This window comes from Typopeltis vanoorti, chromosome 9 (assembly GCF_054136105.1).
Source record: "Typopeltis vanoorti isolate ZY-2024b chromosome 9, IOZ_Tvanoo_1.0, whole genome shotgun sequence".
NCBI lineage: Eukaryota > Metazoa > Arthropoda > Arachnida > Uropygi > Thelyphonidae > Typopeltis > Typopeltis vanoorti.
Window position 1 is genome coordinate 3,575,247 of NC_143557.1, and position 25,591 is coordinate 3,600,837.

General features: G+C 37.8%; 1 protein-coding gene across 2 annotated transcripts in view; it reads right to left on the reverse strand.

Annotated features, from left to right (window-relative positions):
- Pex23 (tectonin beta-propeller repeat-containing peroxin 23) overlaps window positions 1-25,591 on the reverse strand; it is a 693,418-nt gene that overhangs the window by 424,107 nt on the left and 243,720 nt on the right. The window lies entirely within an intron of this gene.

A 25,591-nucleotide genomic window follows, 5' to 3' on the forward strand; every position in this document is an offset into this window, starting at 1 on the left:
AAGAACGAGCAAACAAATGAGAAAAATTATGTACAGAGACCCAATGATTGGGGGGGGGGTGCTTAATGAAAGTGTGACAAAATCATGTTTCCCTAGTGCAAAAATTCATGATATTAGTCACACCATCTGGAAAAAAGAAAGATAAGGTGAAAGAACTAATTGTCTTGGTTGGCACAAATGTTTTAGAGGTGAAAAGTATTTTATGAGGGCGGATGTAAAGAAGTTGTTAGAAGACACAAAATTGACAAGTGAGAAGGTGAAGATATGATAGAGGAGAAGGGCAATGGTAGCAAATAAATCAATAAGTAGGTTATGCAGAAGGTATGATGTGGGTTTTGTGGATTTGTGGTCTGCATTTGACAGAAAGAAAGAAAGATTGGTATAATGCTAATGGACTGCATATAAATGGTTTTGGTATTAGGTGTCTAGAGAGAGCTTTGTTCACTAAGCATGCTGAAGTGCAAATTCAGGAAAACTTAAGCAATTTGGGGGGGGGGGGGGGGCAGGTGAGTTTGTGTGAAGACACCCATGAGGTTAGTGAGTGTGAGAATGACCAAGTGTGGAATCTAGTCTCTCAAGCAAAAAATAGTGAATAAGGTAGTCAATTTGGGAGATAAAGTTTGGTATAGGCCTAAAGGGATGCTACAGTTTCTATATACTTATGCCAAAAGTATCAGGAACAAGTAGGAGTTTTTGGCATTGGTTAGTGCAACCTCACCAAAAGTTATAGGCATTAGTGAGACTTGGCTAACAGCAGATGATGTAGTTACAGGGATAGAACATGATGGGTTTAGTATTTTAAGGGAAGATAGAGAAGATATGATGTGGGGGAGGGATACTGCTGATGATGAAGATGGCAGATGAATTGCAGCCAAAAAGAATAGGAGATAGGTGGGAGGGTGGCTGTTCATTTGAAACAATCTGGTGTGAGATCAAGGCAAGTAAGACAAAATATACAGTTGGTTGTAGGAGATTAACAGGGCTGAGAAGAGGAAGAAGCAGATGGTTGGAAGTAATAATAAAGACCGAGCAAACAAATGAGAAAAATTACAGAGGTTCCACAGATAAAGACATGCATCAACAAATTAGTACAATGAGTACAGGTCGAGCGATTATTATGGGGGACTTTCTTTCTTCCTTCCATCTCCATAGATGGAAGGAAGAAAGATCACATGGCAGATAATTACTGAGAGATAATTACTTCAGGCAGCATGTGAGAGTAATAACCTGGTCATAAGATCAGAAGAGCTATCCATACCCAAAGTCTTGACTCACAAGATTATAAAACATAAACAAAATTCTGTCAAGAGGGGTATATGTGGAATTACAAGGCAACAGAATAAAACAGTGCAAGGGAAGGATATCAGTAGTGAATGGGAAACAGTTAAGGGGCATCTAGAAGAAGAAATATTAAAATGAATACCTACAGTACAGAGAGTTAATCATGTAGGAGTTGGATGAATGAATAATTTCATTAAGCATGAGCTGCAGAAGAAAATACTACTGAGGATTTTTATATAGGCTCTTTAATTTAAGTCTCAACTATTGTATAGTTCCAAGGAAGTGTGGAAAGAGGGCAAAATAATTTCTTTGCATAAGGAAGGTTCTAAGCCTGCAGGAGGAAATTATAGAAAAATCATTACCTGGCATGGTGGTAAAAAGTATTGGAAGAATTGGTCAAAAAGAGAATTCTTTCTTTTAAGGTTTACACAGTGATCAGCATTCATATTTATTAAATTAGGGAAACAAAACACACATGTTAAAAAGATTATTTTACTGATTAATAATAAAATAATAACTTTACATTTCGACCCCTGTATTGAGGTCATCTTCAGAAAGATACATTCAGAAGTATAAGAACAAGCTACATGCTGTTGCACTCTATACAAGTAAATTACATCTACGTTGTTAACTAATCTTTTTTCTTAGCCTGTCCTCTAGTGAAAAAAAAAATAAATAAAAATAAATAAATAAAAATAAAATAAAAACTACAATAAACTCTGCTAAAGTCCTCATGTACTAGGATTCTTCTGGAATTATACAGTTATATTACCATTATCTTCTGGATTTGTACAGGTTGCTATTGAATGTTCAAGGAAAAAAAAAAAAAAAAAAACACTTCACTAGGTCTTGTATTGAGATTTTTCTTTGTGGTTGCTATGAAGGTTGTAGATGGGTCCTCCACATTCTTGGAATTGTTAGACCATCATTTTTATTCAGATTCGGATCATGGTTGAGCATTTCACATGCTTCCTTGAATTTCCGCTCGAACCAGGTTTTGGTGCAGTGTAGGGACTTGGTACTTTTCCAGTCAATTCTGTGGTATGTTTGGAGTGCGTGGTCAGAAAGCCTGGTTTTTCCAAAATGGAATTATATTATGTGATGTTTGTGTTCATGCTTTCTGATTGGGATGGTTCGCCCTGTTTCCCCTATGTATGGTATGTTACATGTGCAATCTATTTTGTAAACCCCTGGGTGGGCTAAGTGTAGCAGGGGATCCTTGGAAGAATTGAGTAGGTGTCTTAATTTTGTCGGGGGTTTGAAGGGGTTTTGATGTTGTATTTGTGTAGTGTTCTGTCTATTTTTTCCGAAATGCCTCTAACATATGGTATAGCAATAGCATTCTTGAAATCTTTTTTGTTATTAGTGGTATCTTTGTGGAGGATCTTGTGAACGTGAAGGGAAAAAGAGAATTCAATAATGGGAGGATAAAAATATGATACTGTATGTGGGGCAACATGGCTTTGTGAAGGATTGGTCATGCTTTAGTAATTTACTAACATTTTATAATAGAGTAACAGCTAAGTTGGATAAAGGAAATAGCAACACAATGATTCCGTGGGATTTTGCAAAGACATTTGACAAAATTCCACACGGAACTCTGTTATGCAAATTAGAATAAATGGGAATGGATATGACATTGGTCATATTGCCAGCCTGGTTGGTCAAGTGGTTAGCATATGCATTCTCCAGCCAAGAGGCTGCAGGTTTAAATCCCACTATGGGCATGAATATTTGTGATTGTCCTACTGTCTGTGTGGAAAGGGCATGTGCGACCCAACCACTTTTTAGCATAAGCTTTCACTCCCAAAACCCAGTGAGGTATAGCAGTGACCATACGGCATCTACAGATGTCAAATGTGAACATTTTTTTATGTGGATAAGAGGGTGACTGCTGGACAGATATCATAAAGTGCATATGGAAGGGCAGAATCAAGGTGAAAACAGGTGATTAGTGGTGATTACCGTTTAATTTCCACATAAATGATCGAGCACTTTGCAAGAGTATATCATCCAGGTGGTGACATTGCAGGAATGAATGAACCAATAGATTATACGGGCACTGTGGTGAATGAGGTGGAGGTGAATAGTCTATTACAAAACCTCAATGTCAATAAATCATCTGTGGGATTGGATGGTATACTAGCTCGTGTCGTACGTGAAGCGGCTAAAGGATTGTCAGTGCCCTTGACCATTTTGTTTAATTTGAGTCTCGGGTCTGGGTTAGTCCTGAGGGTGTGGAAAGAGGGGAAAACAGTTCCACTACATGAATGAGGTTCGAAGACTGCAGTTGTAAATTACCGATTAGCATATCAGGAATCGTTGTCAATGTCTTGGAGAAATTAGTCAAGACAAAAATACAGGATTGGATAGATGAAAATGGGATTATGGGGAAAAACATGGTTTTGTGAAGGGTAGATCATGCCTCAGTAATGTGCTCATGTTTTATAACACAGTGACGGCTGAACTGGATAATGGGTAATGGGTTTACAGTGATTCTATTGGACCTTGCTATGGCCTTTGACAAGATACCACATGGAATTCTAATCAGTAAACTGCAGCATATGGAGATGGATATAGGGTTAGTGAGATGGATAAGAGGATGGTTGATGGAGATATATCAGAGAGTGGTTTATTCAGGAGTAAAGTCCAAAAGACGGCCTGTGACTAGTGGTGTGCCGCAGGGTTCTGTACTTGGACCACTACTTTTCAATGTGTTCATTAATGATATAGGAAAGGATCTGAGAGGAAGTGTTCACTTATTTGCTGATGATGGAAAGTTGGGTAGAGCAATAGTGAGTGCACAGGATGTCAAAATTTTGCGAGATGATTTGGATAGTGGAGGAATGGTCTAAGGAAAATGGATGTCAATTTAATGTGGCAAAGTGTAAGGGTATGCATTTTGGGGTGAAGAGATTAGCAGCAGTATATCACATCGGTGGAACCATACTCCAGGAGATTGATGAAGCTAGGGATTTAGGAGTGTTGGTGGATAGGGGGGTTGAAGTTTAGGGGGGCACATCGTAAAAGTGGCTAAATCAGCTCATTAAATCACTTGGTTGCTGAAAAATACTTTCACAAGCAGAGACAAACAAGTTATTGTTCCTCTATATCGAGCCTTGATAAGATCCCATCTAGACTACTGTGCCCAGATATGGGTGCCAGGGTTTCTTCTTGATGGGTAGGAGGTGGAGAAGATCCAGAGACGAGTGACCAAGATGATAGCAGGTCTATGGAATGAACCTTATGAGAACAGGTTGAAGATTTGTGGGTTGCAAAAATTGGTTGATATGCAGAAAAGGGGGTGATATGATTGAGACATTCAATCATATCACCTGAAAAAAAAAAAAAAATCTTCGGAATTAATCTTGATTAATTCCGAAGATATTTTTGAGAATAGGACTCGTGATGGGAGGACTAGGGGCCATACATGGAAACTGGGCAAGAATGTGGTGTTATACCCTGATAAGTTGGAATATTAAAGTTTCATCTTATCATTGTATAACAGAGCGAACACCCAATAAGAAACATTAAAATATGCTTGGTATCTAGGTATGAGTAGTTTTGAATACAATAATAAGAAAAGAAAGGAAAGAATAGTAAAGTAATGAGATGTTATTTACTTGTATAAAAGAAAACAATATGTAGGAAAAGTGTGCAAATATTATGTGTATAATTTAATGCTGAATTAAGGTCGACATTATCTTTAGTGTGAATTAACCCTTATTGTGAATATACGTGTAAGAACCAGACCAACATAATCTGGGTAAACGTAAGCTCGAAGTTTGGGGGGCAAAGCAGATAATTGCCCCGAGCAGTCTCGTGCTCGCGAACCATGCTTAGAAGCGGCGGGAGACAATCAGACAATATGACGTCAGGCACACATGACGGAAAATTCTGTGTGTGAATGGCCAAAGCTATGGTGGTGGCCGTTAGGGAGGAAGTATAAAAGGGTTAGAAACCCCCTACCTCCCTCTCTCTCTTCTCCTTGGTATCCTGTGTTCACCTCGTGGTCGATCGAAGCTCTGGGTGTAGGTCCATCAATGGCATGCGATCGGATGGCTTTTCACCAGAAAATCTAATCCTGTGATACTGCAGCAGGCTATGCCGTGTGGAACATCGAGGGATGTATGTGTCCGTAGTGCTGTGATAATGGAAGTCAAAGAGATGGTCACGTTCAGACATCGACGATCGGAAAGAAAGCAACAAAAAAGTATAGATAAGTAGACAATTTATTATTTAATATGTCTGAGAATCCAGAAATTAATATTGTGTAGAATTTTAATGAAAAGAGACTCAAAGATAGCAATTAAGAGAGACTGCATGAAAAAGGACTTGTTGTAGAAGATTATGAAAGGACAAACTGTATGAATCTGAATATTATGTGTATTTAAGAATGTTTAAACAGGATTTGATCTATACAGTAAGAGTGGACTGAGATTGTAAAGATATAGATTAAAGTGTAAGAAATATGTTATGTGTAGAGTAACTTAGGTAGATTGAATTTTGATGGGGCTTTATATAGAAGGTATAAGAGTTGTCAGAGATGAATTATTCCCTAACTAGATTTTGAATGGAACCTTCTTATTTTGTATATTATTAGCAGTATGTACATTATGCTAAATAAACCTCATTTTTCTTTAACCAATTTTGTCTCTTAATGGAATTCGATGCACCACTTGTTAAATTAGTTACGAATCTGGGCAGGAGAATTTTGAACACAATTCATGGTCACGATTGCATATCTTGTGTTATCTTTGTTCACTTCCTTCTTACCAACTTCTTGATTAACATTCTAATTAATGTAAGATTCTTAAGTGGTGCAGCTTAAATAAATAAATTTTCTTAGGACTTAACGAGAGGTTGGTAACGAAGTATCTGCCACATATGTTTTGGCTCGACCCTTGGGCTATTTCCTTTGTGATACCACGTGCCACACTTTGGCAAGACTTCAAGGAAATCAAAAGATATAAGAATTTAAAAGAATGGCGTACGATACAACAGTGGCTAGCAAGGGTGTTAGAGCTAGGTTTTTTGCTTGGAGAGTGGTGAATGAGTGGAATAAGCTGCCAGCTGTCTGTTGTGGGTGCCATGACTGTGAATGAGTTCAAGGCCAGGTATGATAGATACTGTGTGAATGTCGAATAGTTTCTTGACATGATGTTAGGGCCTCCCTCGATGAGCCTGTCGACTCCTTGGAGCCGCCCGTAATAATAATAATAATAATGATATACACAATATCATTTATGTGCAAATATATGTGAAAATAACCTGAAAGGAAATATCCAGTTGTTTGCTGATGATGCAAAATTAGGTATAGTAATAGTTAATCAAAGTGATGTGGAGATCTTGCAGGATGATTTAAATAGTTGTCAGTATGGGCAAAAGATACCACATTTTTCCGTGTATAAGACGATACTTTTCTCTAAAATTTTTAGACCAAAAATTGGGGGTCGACTTATACGATGGGGGGGATAACTGTTTGAGAGACCCGCTCTTGCCAATGCAAAACTGCTGGTACCTTGTCTCTTCAAACAGACTTCTGCCAATCACTAGCCTTTGTTAACTCTGTCGACTGACGTTATTAATGGCTGATTCTGAATAAACCAATCAGAACTCTGAAAGCATTCATACGTCTGCAACTAGGTGGGATAAGTTAAAGCAATAACAATATTTTGAGCACTAGTCCATAAAAACGTCCAAAACTAAAAAACGATTGTCATGAGTAATGCATAATTTCTTAGTATATATCTTAAAAATATTACTGAATTACTAAATATACTTTGAATATTTAAAAAAATTTCAAAGGCGTTCTGTTTTATGTTGGGTTTGAAAAAGTAGGGTTCATCTAATACATGGGGGCATCTTGTACACAGAAAAATACGGTAATGGGTTTCAGTTTAATGTGGAGAAATGTAAAGTTATGTATTTGAAATATATAGATTACAAGCTGTGTACCACACTGATGGAACAGCATCCAGGAATTATAGACCAATCAGTATCTCTGGTGTGGTGGTAAAAAAGTACTGGAAGAATTGGCCAAAAAGATAATTCAAGCATAGGGGGATAAAAATATGATTCTATATGCAGGACAACATGGCTTTGTGAAGGATCAAAAGGAATCATTGTAGGGGGGCAGAAACATTAATAGCCTAAGATATGCAGGTGACATGGTTCTTCTAGCTGAAAAATATGAACTCAAGATTCTTATAGATGAAACTCTCAAGTACATCAAACAGTATGGCCTCAATTTCAACTTTAAAAAGACAAAAATCTTCATAATTTCAAGAGAAAACGAAATACCAAAAATATACATCAATATAAAAAGAAATAAACTAGAACACGTGCAATCATATATATTATTATTATTTAGGCCTCCCAAGGAGTCAACAGACTCATCGCGGGAGGTCCTTCCTAGGAAACACAAGACTCATCGTGGGAGGTCCCTCCTAGGAAACACAAAGTCTATCATACCACTCCTTAAATGCAACGACCATTCTCGCTCTCACCAGGCATTGCATGCCACAGTTCAACTACCCTCGATGCAAAGAAACCACTCCTCACCCTCTTGCTCAAGGGTTCTTTTCGTAACTTCCAGAGATGGATCCTTATCATCACTCCTTCCCGCTGTTTCACCAAACGAAAGAACTCCCCACTGTCAACCCTGTAACCACCTCTCAACAGTTTAAAAGTCTCAATCATATCACCTCTCCTTCTTCTATCCACCAAACTCTGCAGTCCACATTCCTTCAGCCAATCCTCATAACTAACATTGTACAGACCTGAAACTGTCTTTGTTATCCGTCTTTGTGCCCGTTCCACATTTATCCCCTTCAAATCCTGGGGACCAAATCTGAGATCAATAGTCTAAGTGTGGTCTGATCAGGGTCTTATACAATGGAATGATAACACTTTTATCTCTGCTGGTCAATCTTATTCTCATTATTGCAGCAATCCTCTGTGTTACCTTCATCACCTTTGCAATATGCCCTCTGAATTTCAGATTTCTATCAATCATCAACCCCAGATCTCTTGTCTCCCCTAATTCCTCCAGTATAGCTCATCCAATAGAGTATCCAGCGTCCCATCGATGTGTCCCAAACCTCAAGACCTTACATTTTGCTACATTAAACCAACACCCCATTCATTTGCCCATGCTTATTCAAATCCTCTTGCAGGGCTACCACATCTGCACTATTACTAATAACCCTTCCAAGCTTCATATCATCCACAAACAACTGAATATCCCTGCAATCCACTGACAATGTCATTGATATAAAGGTTAAACAATATAGGTCCCAGTACTGAGCCCTGTGGGACCCCACTTGTAACCCTATTCCTCCTTGAAACTGCCCCACCATACACAACTCTCTGATACCTATCGGACAGCCAATCCTGAATCCAGTTGACCAACCTGACATCCAAACCCATGTGCTGCAACTTAAATATCAGCTTATCATGTGGCACCCTGTCAAATGCCTTCACTAAATCCAAGAAAATGGCAGTATATGCCTTTCCCTCATCTACTGTTCTTGTAAATTTATTATAAAAGGCTAGCATATTACTAAAACCAGTGTGCTCCCTCACAAATCCATGTTAACTCTCACAGATAACATTACCCTCATCTGCCCAATGCTGTATACGGTCCCGATGAAATACACCAACAACGTGTCCATTGAACAATTCCACAACGTTCTCTGCATCAGTCACTCTATTTCCATTTTTATCCCACAATGTCATTCTTCCACAATTATCTCTCCTCCTACTGGCTACATAGCTAAAAAATTCCTTAGGATTTTCTTTGGATCTTGGGGCCAATATCTTCTCATATTCCAGTTTTGCCTTACTTACCGTACTAGTCACTCTCCTGCCCCATGTCTTATATTCTTCATGCATCTACTCTTCACCTGTCTCCTTATATCTCTTTACATAGCCTCGTTTTCACATGCAGTTTTCCTGTTTAATATTGTTTGTCATCCACTTTACAACAAATTGTGTCCTCTTCTTCACTTGTGGAATACAGCTCACTATTGCTGCTAACAAATATCCCTTAACAATTTCCCAAGCACTAATGATATCCCGGCCTTCCAATTCCTCCCTCCATGAAACTTCCCCAAGTTGATGTCTAAGACTATTATAATCACCTGCCTTATAGTTCCCATATGTTCCCATTTCTTTGATACTCCTCATCTTCCAAGTCAAAACCACATGGTCACTCTCTCCAACTGGTAGGAGAGATGTCATCTCAGTTATTATCAACTCTTCTGATGCTATGATCAAATCCAAAACTCTCGAACCTCTTGTTCCCTCTGTTACATGTTGCCTAAGACATTTGTCCCTCAAGAATTTTAGAAATTCCATTCCCTTATTGCTACATGCATCTTCCTTTCCCCAATCTATACTGCTGTAGTTAAAATCTTTCATAACAATCGTTCTTCTTGCACCTGCCACCCTCAACTGTCTCAACATCTCCTGCTCCCCACCCTTTGTGCTCCTTGGTTTGTAGCAACACTGCACTAAATATCCCATCTTGCCCATCTCTGCCTCGCACAATATGCTTTCAAAATCATTAGTGTCACTGCCTTCCAAAGCCTCCACTCTTAGAGGACATAAGTCATCACCATGCTTTCCCTTCCTATCCTACCAAAAAATGCTGTACCCTGCTACTTCTATTCCTATTATTATATCCTCTTCTGTCAACCACGTCTCAGTGATTCCAATAATCTTTGGCCAGGCTGATGCTATCAGTGCCACCAATTCTTCTCCTTTATTCCAGATACTCCTGGCATTAGTATAAAGCATAAAAAATGCCACTGTTTCTATACCCAGAATTATCTCCTCTACACCCCACTGGGCTCAGCATTGCCTGATGTTGTCTCGCTTCTCCCAAGTACCCATTCCCACAAGATGCCACCCCTGTTACCATCCACCTTGGGCATTCTAGTTTCCCTGCATTGACACACCGATTCGTTCAAAACAGCAATCTCTTCAGATGCCTACGTCCTTCCTCATTCAAATGCAAGTGGTCTTTCACATACAACTCCTCTCTGCCCTCAAACACCCTCCAAGCATCCACATATTCCAATCCTCTCCTCTGACACATTCTAGCTATTATGTTATTCAATATAACTGCTCTTCTAATCAGCTCATCACTATCATACCTATCCAACATGCACACTATCTTTCCTCTCTGCGTCTTCTTTTGTACAACCTCAAGCAAGAATCTAATATCTCTCGCTGTCCAATTCACATTACCTCTTAAGTCATTTGTTCCTACCATCACAATCATCTCATTCAACCTTTCACCCCCTCTTAATTGCCATAGCCACACTTTCTATCGTTCCTTCAGGCAAACATTCCTCATGCATCCTATCTTGCACACCACAGAACGAGTCCCCATACATTACACCTCCTACCACCGTGTTCCTTGATTGCTCCCATTGCATCCCTCTCTCTCTCTCTCTCTCTCTCTCTCTCTCTCTCTCTATGTTCCCCTACTTACCTGCCATCCTGACATCACTCTATCCCTGATTCCAGTGCTCCCTTGCATTCTTCTCATTCCCTCTCTCCTACTGTTTCATTCTCTCCTTTTCTATCATTCCCATAACTCTCTCTCATTCCCTCTCTTCTACTTATCCTATTCTCTCCTCTTCTATCATTCCCAAACCTCTCTCTCACTCCCTCTCTCCTACTGCTCCTATACTCTCCTCTTTTATCATTTCCAAAACTTTCTCTTACTGCTATTCTGATTCGCCTTGCATTCATCTCTTCCATTCTCTTAATCTCATCTTTCAGACTTCTCATCTCGTTCACAAGACATTCCACCTCCTCTTTTAGCTCATCTATCCCTCTCTGCAAGTTAGTCACTCTTACCCGCCATTCATTTACCCAATCAAAACCATCTCCGAAAACTTCAGTCATTCAAGTCTTCCACACTCCCGACTCTTATTTTCTCATTCATATTTTGCTCAGCATTCTCTCCTATCACACTACTCGTCTCCCGACATTCATTTCCCATCCCTGAAGCAACTAGGCTGGTTATCAAAATATCTAATTCATTGATTTCCTCCCACTGCCTGCACTTTGCGCATATGCGCTTTCCCCCTTCTCTCACTATCTTCCAAAAGGCTCAACGACAATGCCGTCAGTGCCTTAAGCCTCGGCCAAAATTTCATAGTCGCTTCGAAAGAAGTGCTGGTGCTTGATGTAATGTTTAACATCGAACGCGGGATCTGTCACTAAGCACCGGAGATAGCAAATAACATCAGGCTTGCCGTCGCCAACATCCTCTTCCAGTCTTCGCCTCTAAAAAGTAATTTATCGTCTGCCCAATGCACTGCTCTCATGAAATTACGGAAAGAAAAAAGTATCTGCAGGCATAGACTTCTGTGGCTAATTGGTTCAAAAGATATATTTCGGTGATTACACCACATTTTTTATTATTCAGTTATACCATATACTGAAATAATAGTTCCCGACAAGTTTCGTAAATCGTAGGATTTACATCTTCAGGGAGTAAATAGTATAACTTAAAAATACTGGATGATGTCACGTGTTCTTGTTCTCATTCATACATTCCGAGCTCAGATTGAGGTAGATTTTTTATTAGAGCTGCTGACCACACTTGATGGAGAATTAAACCTTGATTTTTATTGCATTGGGTTGGGTTTTTTAGCATATTAGCAGCTTCCTTAAATTTTCTTATATAACTGTTGTTTTCTATGTATGACATCGTCGTTTTTTGCCAGAGTGCATCGTGTCCAATGGAAGTGGTATGAAAAGCAAGACCCGTTTTTTGTTCTCTTTTGTATTGTACGTCTTTTTGGGGTTCAGCCATGTGTATTTCTCCAGATCTTCCTGTCTGTCCTACATAGCAAATCCCATAAGAGCAATGGATTTTATAGACTCCTGGTTTTTTAAGAGGATGATGAGGTGGTTTTGGTGGATGTAGGAATCTTGAGATTTTTTCCATAGGAAGGAAGGCTACTTTTATGTTGTGTTTGTTCATTACTTTGGCTAGCTTATCTGTAACATTTTTGATATAAGGAAGCGAGATTGCATTTTTGTAATCCTGTTTTATTGTGTTGTTAGTTGGAGGCATTTTATGGATTCTCTTGATGGTTTTTGTTTCATATCCATTCTGTTGGAAGATTTGTGTTAAGTATTTTAGTTCTTCATTACATCTTTCTTGTGTGCTGGAGATATTGTATGCTCTGTCTCGAAGAGTTTTAATTAAGCTTATTTTTTGTGAAGGATGGTGGTGTGAGGTTGCATTTAGAAATCTTCCAGTGTTTGTCGGCTTCCTGTATACTGAGAAGGAAGATTTAATGCAACTAAATGCAACCTCACACTACCATCATTCACAAAAAATAAGCTTAATTAAAACTCTTCGAGACAGAGCATACTATATCTCCAGCACACAAGAAAGATGTAATGAAGAACTAAAATACTTAACACAAATCTTCCAACAGAATGGATATGAAACAAAAACCATCAAGAGAATCCATAAAATGCCTCCAACTAACAACACAATAAAACAGGATTACAAAAATGCAATCTCGCTTCCTTATATCAAAAATGTTACAGATAAGCTAGCCAAAGTAATGAACAAACACAACATAAAAGTAGCCTTCCTTCCTATGGAAAAAATCTCAAGATTCCTACATCCACCAAAACCACCTCATCATCCTCTTAAAAAACCAGGAGTCTATAAAATCCATTGCTCTTGCGGGATTTGCTATGTAGGACAGACAGGAAGATCTGGAGAAATAAGCATGGCTGAACATCAAAAAGATGTACAATACAAAAGAGAACAAAAAATGGGTCTTGATTTCCATACCACTTCCACTGGACATGATGTACTCTGGTAGATTTCTTATATAACTGTTGTTTTCTATGTATGACTTCGTCATACATAGAAAACAACAGTTATATAAGAAAATTTAAGGAAGCTGCTAATATGCTAAAAAACCCAACCCAATGCAATAAAAATCAAGGCTTAATTCTCCATCAAGTGTGGTCAGCTCTAATAAACAATCTACCTCAATCTGAGCTCGGACTGTATGAACGAGAACAAGAACACGTGACATCGTCCAGTATTGTTCAACGTCGATAACGTTTTATATCTGCATTCTGTGATTTGAGTTTACGAATAACCAGACGGTTATGATTTGTATTTATTAATTCTCTTGTTTAAACTTTAAGTTATACTATTTACCCCCTGAAGATGTAAATCCTACAATTTACGAAACTTGTTGGGAACTATTATTTCAGTATATGGTATAACTGAATAATAAAAAATGTGGTGCAATCACCGAAATATATCTTTTGAGAAAAGTATTGTCATCACCAGAGCAGATAAGGGTAATGCCACAGTCATTCTTAATGCTGAAATACAATCGGAAAATGGGAATTATCCTCTGAGATCCTCGACCCACACCCCCGCTAGAACACGACCCCACAAAAACACAAGTTAAAAAATTAAAAAACTTACTTAAAAAAAGTATAGTCCTGGCCCCTGGACATCACGAAAAAACTCAAGCCTTTCTGTTCCCATCCCCCCCGAATATACGGTTTACCAAAAATCCACAAAGACAATTCCCCACTAAGACCTATAGTAGATGCCACTAATGCACCTTGCTACAAACTGTCAAAACAACTGGGTAACTCTCTGATCCCCCCCCCCTCACTGGACTTTCTACATCCTATATAAAAAACTCTACCCATTTAAAGTATTCATAATTGGTCATGAATTGTGAAAATATATGCCTTATTATTGTTTATGTGACCATAGGTTTTTTTAAGTACTATATATGTTCATATAATAACGCCTACCAGTTTCGCTAGCAACTGTCTAGCTTTCTCAAAGCTTGAACGGTAAACACAAAAAAATGATAAATGTACAAAGTATAAAGAATACAAAAGCATTAGTAACTGTAGGGTAGCTAAGTTGATACGTTCGTGTGACAATGTCAGCATGTACTGTGAATCTTTAGTCCGTGTCCTGAACACACGTTATATGATTGTTGGCGTACTGTAGTTCCGCCAAACTGAGTGAATTGATTAAATTTTTCCAAGTCTCATTCAATATGGCACCTTGATTTCTGTTTAGGTTGCTGCCTGTTCGTAGGACTACTGTTGCTTCTTTGAATAATCGGTGTCTGAAATCATCGTCTATGTAGGGCATAAACTATTTTCCCAGTCTATAGAATGGTTAGAAGTTGAAAAGTGATGTGCTAAACCGGAGGTGATCGTCCTGTTATGATTGACCTCTCCAACATGTTCTTTCTGTCTGATTTCGAGGCTTCTTGAAGTTTGTCCAATGTAGGAGAGTCCACATGTACATGGAATATTATACACACCTGGATATTTGTAAAATGGAACACTATCCTTAGAAGATCTTAACACCTGTCTAATGCTAGTAGTTGGTTTAAATACAACTCTGATGTTATGAGCTTTTAACAATCTCGCTATGTTGGTGGAAACCAAACCCATAAAGGTGCTGACGACCATTGAAACCTGCTGGGAGACTGTTTCTTGATGTCGGTGGTTATCTTTATACAAGAATTTGTTGATAATGTTTAGAGGATATCCATTTTGAGATAGTGTTGTAACAATTTGAGACATCCATTTTGAGATAGTGTTGTAACAATTTGAGACAGTTCTGTCTGAACCTCGTCTTCGTCTGATACAAATTTGCAGACTCTATTTCCCAACATGTGGATGATGCTATGTTTATGTGGCCTATGATGGTTTGAAGAATAATGTAGATATCGTCCAGTACCTGTAGGCGTTTTGTAAATGGACAGTTTGAAATTGTTATCTTGTCTCTTTACCAGTATGTCTAAGAAGTGCAGTTGTTTGTTATTTTCCACTTCTAGGGTAAATTTGATTTTGTTGTGGAGTGAGTTGATTCTATCAACAAACATATATAGGTTTGTTCCTTTCTTTTAAGCTTACACGGTGATCCGAATACATTTTTGAAAATTATGGAGACAACTACCATGTTTGAATAAAAACTTGAGTTTAATATAACTAAAATCTACATTCGACGTTTCGATCTTTATGTCAAGGTCATCTTCTGGAGCATATACACTATACACAGAAAACAAGCTACACTACAATCAAACTAGTTTGTTAACATGTTTGCTGCCAACTACGAGTATACTCGTAGTTGGTAAACCAGCTACACAAGCCAGCTATGGGTATACTCGTATGAAGCTTACCGCCAGCAACGAGATTACTGTACTGACCTTGAAGAAGTGAAAATGCTTGGCTTGTGGAGCTAGCATCAAAACTGTGTATTCTCATAGATGGTATATGCTCTGCACAAGCCAACTACGAGTATACTCTTATGACGCTTACCGCCGGCAACGAGATTACCATACTGACCTTGAAGAAGTGAAATTGCTCAACGTACGGGAACAGACTATGCCGAAGTAGCGTGGTAGCAAACGTGTTAAAGTTACTGACCAACCGCTACAACAATTGTTGGCCTTACCTCTGGTGGTAAAAAAAAAAAAAAAATTATACATCAACGCTAGAGTCCTATTATTAGTGTTATCTGTTGATTGTAGAAATACATTGGGTGCAACAACAAGTCTATGTATCTATCTATATACTAACATCATGATTATACATGTACATTCCAGCCAGTTGGTATGGAATGGTTTCTAATACTAGCTGAAGATTGGCTAGAGTCCTGACTTATGCTGGATCTTATACAGGGTGTTCGGGATAAATTTGACAGTTTCGTAAGGAAAACGAAAATCTTCTTTGTATCTATTAAATTTAATGAATTGGCAAAAAAACATTACAGGCAGAGTTAATTACAATACTATCAACAAGATTTACTCAAAATAACCACCATTAGCATCGATCACAGCTTCAATTCTGCTTCGGAACCTCGAACAAGCTGATGCTACAGTCTCCCTGGGAAGGGCCGCAAAAACTGTTTTAATTTTATCCATTAACTGGGCTTTTGTATTACTGGAAGTGCGATTGGTGTCTTTTTCAACTGCGCCCCATACAAAATAATCCATGGGGTTAAGGTCTGGGGAGTTTGGAGGCCAAACATTTGGACTGGTGAAGTCGTAGAAATTTTCAGACAACCATTTTTGACTTTTCCCAGAGGTGTGGCAAGGGGCCGAATCCTGCTGCCATACATACCGCCTACCATTGGCTACCCTTGTTATCCAGGGCTTGACTACAGTTAGCAACTCCACGAACAAAGCCCGAATTCCAATGCCAGGGTTCTTCAACACCTGTTCCTGCAGATTTGCGAGGAATTCTGCTGTACGAACGCAATCAGATCGTCTGCTAGGGATCTTTCTTCTTGCTACATCCTCGTAGTCACCATTGCAAGTCTCTAGTTCATGCCTGATTGTTTTTACTGTATTCAGGGAGCATTGGGCAGCAGTCATAATATCCTTATTTTGATGGCGGGCACGAATCATCATGATACAAGTTATTCTCTTCCATGATTCAGGTGGGTTCCAGCTATCCATCCTTTCTGACATCTTGTATATGAATGAAGAAGGGTCCAAACTTTTAAATGAAGAGAAGTGTGTGTTAATACATGTAACTTACGGAAAAATATAATTAATTATAAATATGTCAAATTTATCCTGAACACCCTGTATATTAGGTAGGCTGAATGTGTGCCATCCAGATCCTTGGAATTTTCATGCCATCTTTGTTGTTGATATTTGAGTGGTTTATCAGGATTTCGCGGGCTTCCTTAAATTTTCTTTCATACCAGGTTTTTGTATGGTGTAAAGAGCAGGTGTTTTTCCAGTTGATTTGGTGTAAGGTGTTGAGCACGTGATCTGAGAGGCCTGCTTCACCATAATGGTAATATTTAATGTGTCTTATGTGTTCTTTCTTACGTATAGGGATTGTCCGTCCTGTTTCATCAATGTACAGTAAGTTACAGGTGCAGCGGATGCAATAGACTCCAGGATGTGACAATGGGAGGAGAGGATCCTTAGAGGAGCTGAATATGGTTTTAAGTTTAGTGGGTAGCTTAAAGGTGGCATTGAGGTTATAATGTTGTAGGATTCTGTTGATTTTTTCTGATTTTTCCTGATAAACCACTCAAATATCAACAACAAAGATGGCATGAAAATTCCAAGGATCTGGATGGCACACATTCAGCCTACCAAATATATAAGATCCAGCATAAGTCAGGACTAGTCAATCTTCAGCTAGTATTAGAAACCATTCCATACCAACTGGCTGGAATGTACATGTATAATCATGATATTAATATATGTATATAGATAGATACATAGACTTGTTGTTGCACCCAATGTATTTCTACAACCAACAGATAACACTAATAACAGGACTCTAGCTTTGATGTATAATTTATTTATTTATTTTCCACCAGAGGTCAGGCCAACAATTGTTGTAGCGGTTGGTCAGTAACTTTAACAAACCAGTTTGATTGTAGTGTAGCTTGTTTTTTTGTGTATAGTGTGTATGCTCCAGAAGATGACCTTGACATAAAGGTCGAAATCGAATGTAGATTTTAGTTATATTAAACTAAAGTTTTTATTCAAACACGGTAGTTGTCTCCATAATTTTTAAAAATGTATATGTAGGTTTTCTATGCTTTCTTGCCAAATGATGAAGATATCATCTGCATATCTCCACCATATTGACGATTTAGGAGTAATATTGGTGAAGATTTCATTTTCAAATTTCTTCATGAAAAGGTCTGCACATGGTGGTGACAGAGGGCTGCCCATGGCTAGGCTTTCTAATTGTTGGTACACCTTGTTGTTTACCTTAAAGAAATTTGCTTTTTAGGCAGTGCTTGAACATCTGTGTAATATCTACAGGAAAGAGATCTTTGATAATGTTAATGACTTCTTCTAGTGGTACATTTGTAAATAAGGATACTACATCCAGACTGGCCATTATGTCTGTTTTTGTTGGTAACATTATTCAGTTTTTCAACAAATTGTTGAGAATTTTTAATATAGGATTCTGTTTGTCTGTAAGATGTTTAGCTAAAAGGTATGTTGGGGAGGAACTGCCATCAACAATCAGATGAAGTGGGACTTCTTCTTTATGTACTTTAGGTGCACCATAAAGTCTAGGCGTAATGGGAGTAATAACGCCTACCAGAAACTGGTAGGCGTTATTATATGAACATATATAGTAATTAAAAAACCTATGGTCACATAAACAATAATGTCTTATCTTTTAAACTCTACCCATTTTAAAACCCTCATAGAAAATTTCACCTTAAATAACACAGACATATTGGTAAGCTTTGACATCTCCTCATTGTTTACCAATATCCCATTAATTGATACCTTAACAAACTAAAAAAACGTTTTTCCTTCTGACATCTTAGATCTCTTTTCCTTTGCCATCAATTCTGGGTATTTTTCTTGGAAAAACAAAATCTACAAGCAGATAGAGGGAACTGCCATGGGTTACCCTCTCACCCCCTCTTGCCAATTTTTATATGGAAGATTTTGAAAAATGAGCCATAGACTCAGCCCCTCTCAAACCTTCTATCTGGCTAAGATATGTTGATGATGTGTTCCCTATTTGGCCTCATGGCCCAGACACGTTAGACTCCTTCCTCAGTCACCTCAACAGCCTACATCTAAGAATCCAATTTACGATGGAAAGGGAAAAGAACAACTGTTTACCATTCCTAGATACCCTAGTTACATGCCTTCCTAACGGTACACTTTCCTTCACTGTATATAGAAAACCCACGCACACAGGCAGATACATTCACAAACTCTCTCTCCCACCACCACCCTGCTCAACAATATGGCATTATTAAAACTCTTACCAAGAGAGCCCACAATCTTTGTTCCAGTGGAACCGCCCTTACTACTGAACATGACCACATACACAACACTTTCCTCTCCAATGGCTACAGCAATCACAGTATCAAAAAAATAATCAGTTCCTCCCCCATTCCCCAGTCTTCTCATCAGACAGAGTTTAGAAATGCCATCACCACACCCTACATCTGTGGCAGATCTGAAAAAATAGCCAAGATTTTAAACAAGTACAACCTACACACAGCATTTAAGTCCCACCGCAAACTTGCTGCCCTTATCCGTTCTACAAAAGATCAGCTCCCTCCTCTCTCAGTGCCTGGAGTTTATAAAGTACCCTATTCCCTTAAGCTGGCATACTTTGGACAGACAAGCAGATCAGCAACCATCCACCTGGAGGAACACAAGTCATACATCTGCAACCACGACTATGGTCAGTCAGGCCTTGCTGACCATGTCTTGGATACAACCCATAGGATCTCATGGAAAAAAACCACCATGCTCCACCACAGCAAATTCAAAAAAGCGGGACTATTCTTATAATCAGCAGCAGCTCTCAGAAAGCAACCAAATCTTAATTAATATGATTGCATTAAGCTTCCTAAGATTTGGGAAATACTTATCACCAGAGGTCCCACCCTACATTCCAGGCCACCTACAACCGCCCTTAGAGGGCGTCTCTACCTAGTTAAGACTTTAGTGTTACCCACGTGGTTGGTCTGAGTATTGTTTGTTATTTGTGTTTATGTTACATTAGTTTTTTTGTAATCCCTGAAGATGTCTCAGTGACTGAGATGAAATATAGGAAGTATTAAATTCTGTTTTAATCCTTCTTAAATGTTGTAAAAATCCATTAAGCCTCCAACATGAGGTCCTCACAGCACTTAAGCCTCTAAACACTGAACTATCATACATTCCTGAGCTCAGACAAGTTATACAAACATGTGAAAACTCTAGCCAATTTGGCTGAACATTCCTTTAGCAAATGTGCTAAAGGAATTTAGCACGTTTACACATGGATACACATGGATCACAGAGAATGGAAGGACAGAAGATGAAATTAGAAGGATTGAAATCACAAGGTCAACCTTTTATAATATAAAAAGCCTATTGACATCTAGAGAATTAAATCTGAAAACAAGACTAAGAATCTCCAAATGTTACATATGGTCACATTATTATATGGAGTAGAGACATGGGCACTTTCCAATTTAAGTGTAAAAAAAGGGAAGCCTTCAAAATGTGGATGCTGCAAAGAATTGTGAGGATATCATGGAAAGACAAATAAAGAAGTACTAGAGATGGTAAGTGAAAACAAAAGCCTGATAAAAGAAATTAAAAAGAGAAAAGTCTGCTATTTCGGACATTCTTAAACACAATTGTCTAAAAAAACTCCTTGCAAGAACTGTTGAGGTAAAGAGGAAGAGAGGAAGACAAAGATTGCAGTGGATGAAAAATATAGAAGAATGGACCTATCTCTCATGTGAGGAATGCAACAGAGAGGCACAGAACAGGACATGGTGGAGTCACATGGTAGTCAAGCTCCAGGAGGGAGAGGACATCTGTCAAGATAAGAACTTCAGGAAATAGATGAATCTAGATATTTAGTGGTGGTGGCAGACAGACTTAAAGTTCAAAGGACATATTGCTATGGTTGCTAAAGTAGCCCATGATTACTTGGTTATTGAAGAACACTAACAAGTATAAATAAGGAATAACTTTATAAGGTCTTGATTCATCCATATCTGGATTACTGGTGCTCAGGTGTGGTCTCCTGGGATTTTCTGGGGATGAGGAAGCGGTGGAAAAGCTTCACAGGTGAGTGACCAAGATGGTGAATGGTCTGTGAATTGTTTCTTATGAGGATAGATTGAAGGTGTATGGATTGCAGAAGTTGGTTGATAGGAGAAAAAGAAGGGATATGATAAAAACATTTAAGTTGCTTAAAGGATTTCATAGAATAGATGCAGGGAAAATGTTTCAGCACTTGGCTAGAGGGACCAGAACAAGGGGTCATCCCTGGAAACTGAATAAAGGTGTGGTTAATAGGGGTGTGAGGACTAAATGTTTTGCTTGGAGATTTGTGAATGAGCGGAATGGGTTGCCAGAGTCAGTTGTTAGTGCTTTATCTGTTAACAGAATCAAGGAGATGTATGACAGATTGCGTGGATAGTTTGGGTCTCTCGTGATGAGTCTTCAGACTCCATCACATGATATTCAATCAGAAATCTGGAAGTATAAGTTTTGCAGTGCCTATGCTGCATGATTCAGAAGATCTGGTCAGAAGGTTGAATTCTGTATGTTTGGATTAGATCTCTCATAATTCCTAAGTATAAAAATGGGAAAAAAAATCGAATGGAGAATCACATAAGAATTTCCCTATGGACTGCTCCTGGTAAGATTTATGCAAGCATTCTTGAGGAAGGGCTAAGAAAAATCATAGAAGGGAAGCTTGGAGAAAACAAGCTGGGTTTAGGCTAAATAAAAATTCTCAGGATCCGATTTTCACTACAACACAAATAGTTAAGAAATCATGGGAACATAGCAAGGATCTTTACTTATTTGTAGATCCAGAAAAGGTATATTTCATAAGGTATACAAGGTGCCAAGAAAAGAAAGCTGTTCAATATGCTACAATTATATGGTGTAGATACGAGAGTGGTGTTAAAAGTTCTTGGCTTAACAATGAAAAAAATGAATTTATAATTTCCAAATTATTTTTATTTTTCAACATAATCTCCCCTTAAGACTAATACATTTATTCTAGCGATGCTCCAGTGCCATTATCCTGTCACTGTAGTGGTTCTCAGTAAGATCTGCAAAATACCCCTCTACAGCTGCAATCACCTCTTGATTCGAAGAAAAATGCTAACCAGCAAGGAAGAGTTTTAGTTTTGGGAAGAAATAGAAGTCAGAGGGAGCCAAATCTGGGGAATAAGGTGGATGTTCCAACAATTCATAGTGCAGATCCCTTAATTTTCCCATTTCCAAAACACTTTTGTGGGCAGGTGCATTGTCCTGATGAAAGATGATTTTTTTCTTCTGCAAACCGGGTCTTTTCTCACGAATTTTTTTCTCTAGTCTGGTTAAAAGATCGGAATAATATTCCCCGGTTATTGTTTTGCCCTCAACAGCCCATTTTACAAAATAATTAATAAACAAAATGCCTTTAGCATCCCAAAACACCGATGCCATGACCTTTCCTACTGATGGAACCAACTATGTCTTCTTTGGCACTGAACAACTGGCTTCTGTCCACTGTTTAGACTGCTGTTTGGATTCTGGTGTGTAATGGTGAATCCAAGTCTTATCCATAGTAATAAATCGATGCACAAAATCAGTTTTATTCTTGTTAAAATGTTCCAAGCACTATTCAGAGATTTTCATGCACGTGTGTTTTTGATTAAGTTTCATGCAAGTGTGTTGTGAACAAGCATGGCACTCATCTTGCACAAAGCTTTTTCATTTGCAATTCTTCATGCAAAATATATCCTACATGTTCTTTTGAAATGCCTATAGTCTAAGCAATTTCATGCACTTTGACTCACCGGTCATACAATACCATATCGTGCACTCGATCAATGATTTCTGGTGGTGTTACACGTTTTGAACATCCTTCATGTGCATCATCTTCAAGGCTGATATGGCCACATTTAATCTCGACAGCCCATTTCTTAATTGTCAAAAACGAAGGAGAAGAATGCCCATAAACTTTTATGAACTTCGAATGAATTTCTTTTGCCATTAAACCTTCTTTTACAAAGAATTTTATAACTGCATGTTACTCAATTTTATCCATTTCAAGGAATACAGACAACACTTTTGCTTCAGTTGTATAAAACAAACTACTCAATAGAATGACTTACAATTTCAGATGGATGCTTATGACAGATGTATCAACTTAGAAGAAAAAAAAAAATCTTGCCGATAGTGTTGCCATCTATGGTCGAGGCCAAGAACTTTTCAGACCACCATCGTATATTACATCAAATAATATATAGTCTATATTTCAGCTGCAAGTCAGAACTGAAGGTTATTAATTGAAGTGTGAGACAAGCTGAACATTACTGTTATTTGTTATCTATATGGATCACATTATGAAAGAAAGTGGTATTAATCCTGATATTAGAACTGGAAATAAACTTGACTCATTGTTTTATGCAATGATGATGTACTCCTAAACTAATCCATTGCAGGTCTTCAATATTCTCTAACTAAATGGAATGTTTCTAACAAATTTGCATGAAAATCAGCAAGTAAATCTGTGAAAATAGGAAGGAACATAGCTATTTATGTTCATTTTTAGTGAAGAGGCAAATTAAATATGGAAATAGAGAATACATTAATGAGATCTGATCTGGTGGGGAGCCCATTCGAATAAATTTATAGTGTCTAAGAGAGAAATTAGTCAAAACCTCAACCAGCAGCATATACAAGATGGTGTTCGTATCAATTTTAAGTTATGAAGCTGAGAGCTGTTCAGAATAAAGCACTTGATCAAAGACTGGAGAGCACAGATATGAGAGAACTGATAAAAATTATGTGAGTGAACAGATTGCATTAATGGCAGAATCATATTTAGAATGAGGATGTTATGAAGGAAATTGACATTGTTAGCATTTAAGAATGTGTAAGCAATAGAAGTGTGAAAATGATTCAAAAGTAATCTGATTGGAATCATTTTCACACTTCTATTTTTTGTTCACTAATTCTTTTACTCATGATTAAAGGCTAGGAAAATAATTTAAAATAAAAAAGTAAGGAAAACAATTGCACAAGATATGATCAGCAATCTGCTTTACATAGCATTTTTCTGATTAAAGAAAATGAACAAGGTGAGTCCAGTGCAAAGATAGGACAAAAATACAAAGAGAAAGATAAGGCTGCTTCAAGTTCATCATACATGCACTGAAAATCAAAGTATTATAACGATTAAATTAGAGTGACTTCTTTTTACATGGATCGAAGTTTGTAACCAAAAATGGATCCTGCTAAACACTGGCCTTATTAAATCAAAAGTCTCTTTGTAACCTGGAAAAAAGGGCTATCAATGATGGAAAAGAAGAATTCCACATTAGTGCTGGGTGATTTGAACGTTTCAAAAAGAGAAATAGCCTACATAATGTTCTAATCGCAGGCAAAGCGGCAAGAGCAGATAAGGAGATCCAGAGATTTTGAAGAAAATTGTGTAAGAAGGGGACTATTGTGATCAACACGTATTTAATGTCAATGAAACCGGCCTTTTTTTTTTGGAAGCAAATGCCTTGCAAGACTTTTCTAGACAAATCAGAGAAATCTCAGCATGGTTATATAAGTCGCAAAGTCGAATGAAATTACTTCTATTAATATGCAAGCTGTTTGGAAGCACATTCTTCCACATTGTGCAAATGATTTTAGAGGCTTTTCAAATGAATCTAAGTTAATTAAATCTCATTCTGAGAAGTTGAGTGATTCTGACCTGCTGAATTTAGATGCACAGCGGGAAGATCCCGAAGAATATGAAGAAAATTTAATCACTGACAAGCTCAAAGTGGTTTCACAGAAACAATATGAAAATAGTTTTCATACAATTGACGTTTTTAAGCAGCAATGCTTAGAGACTGACCCTGGTGAAGAGACAACCAGTAAAATTTGCAGAAGTGGCAATAGGGCCATATCGTCAGTTGTATGGAAAAAACAAACAGAATGCCTGCCAAACTACATTAGCTCATTTCTTTGTTAAGAAGCAGAATAATAAATTTATATTCTGAATATGTTTTATTGTCTTTCAGCTTCATGGTTTTCCTTTAACTTCTCTATACAACTTCTAGGGATGGCCTCTTGTTGCTCCATCTTAATGTCCACTCTTTTTACAATTCCTTCTCTATTAATCTGGTAAAATCCCTTAAATAACTTGAAGGTCTTTATCATATATCCTCTTTTCCTCCTGTCCACCAAACTTTGTAATCCACATTTCCTCAGCCATTCTGCATAATCAACACTCCAGAGTACCAATATCTATCTGTTCATCTTTTGACCCTGAGACATACCCTAATTCTTTTATAAAAAAAATTAAGGCTCAAAAAAGAAATCTAAGGAATGAATTATACATTTTCCCATAGGTTATTATATTCAATTAGTGCATTTTTGATTAATGCGCCTGTTTTAAAGAACGCATTAGGCGCATTAATCGAGGGATTCCTGTACTTTTATTATTATTATGAGAACTATAATTCAATTTAAATGTATTCATGATATGAATAACTTACTTGTTTTGCAATGAAAAACTGGTTTTCTGGCACACATCAAGTGTGTGATCAAGTAAACCTACATAACTATAAGATGTGATGGAGGATCATTTTATTGGCTTTATGACTGAAATGAATACTGGAAGTGTGACAGGGAGTTGAGTGTGCATGGAGTGAAAAGAACACTATAATACTGCTGAGAGAAAGGGGATTTTTGGAACTTGATAGCAGATATTTATGAAGTTTTTCACATAGAAATAAAAACATTTAAAA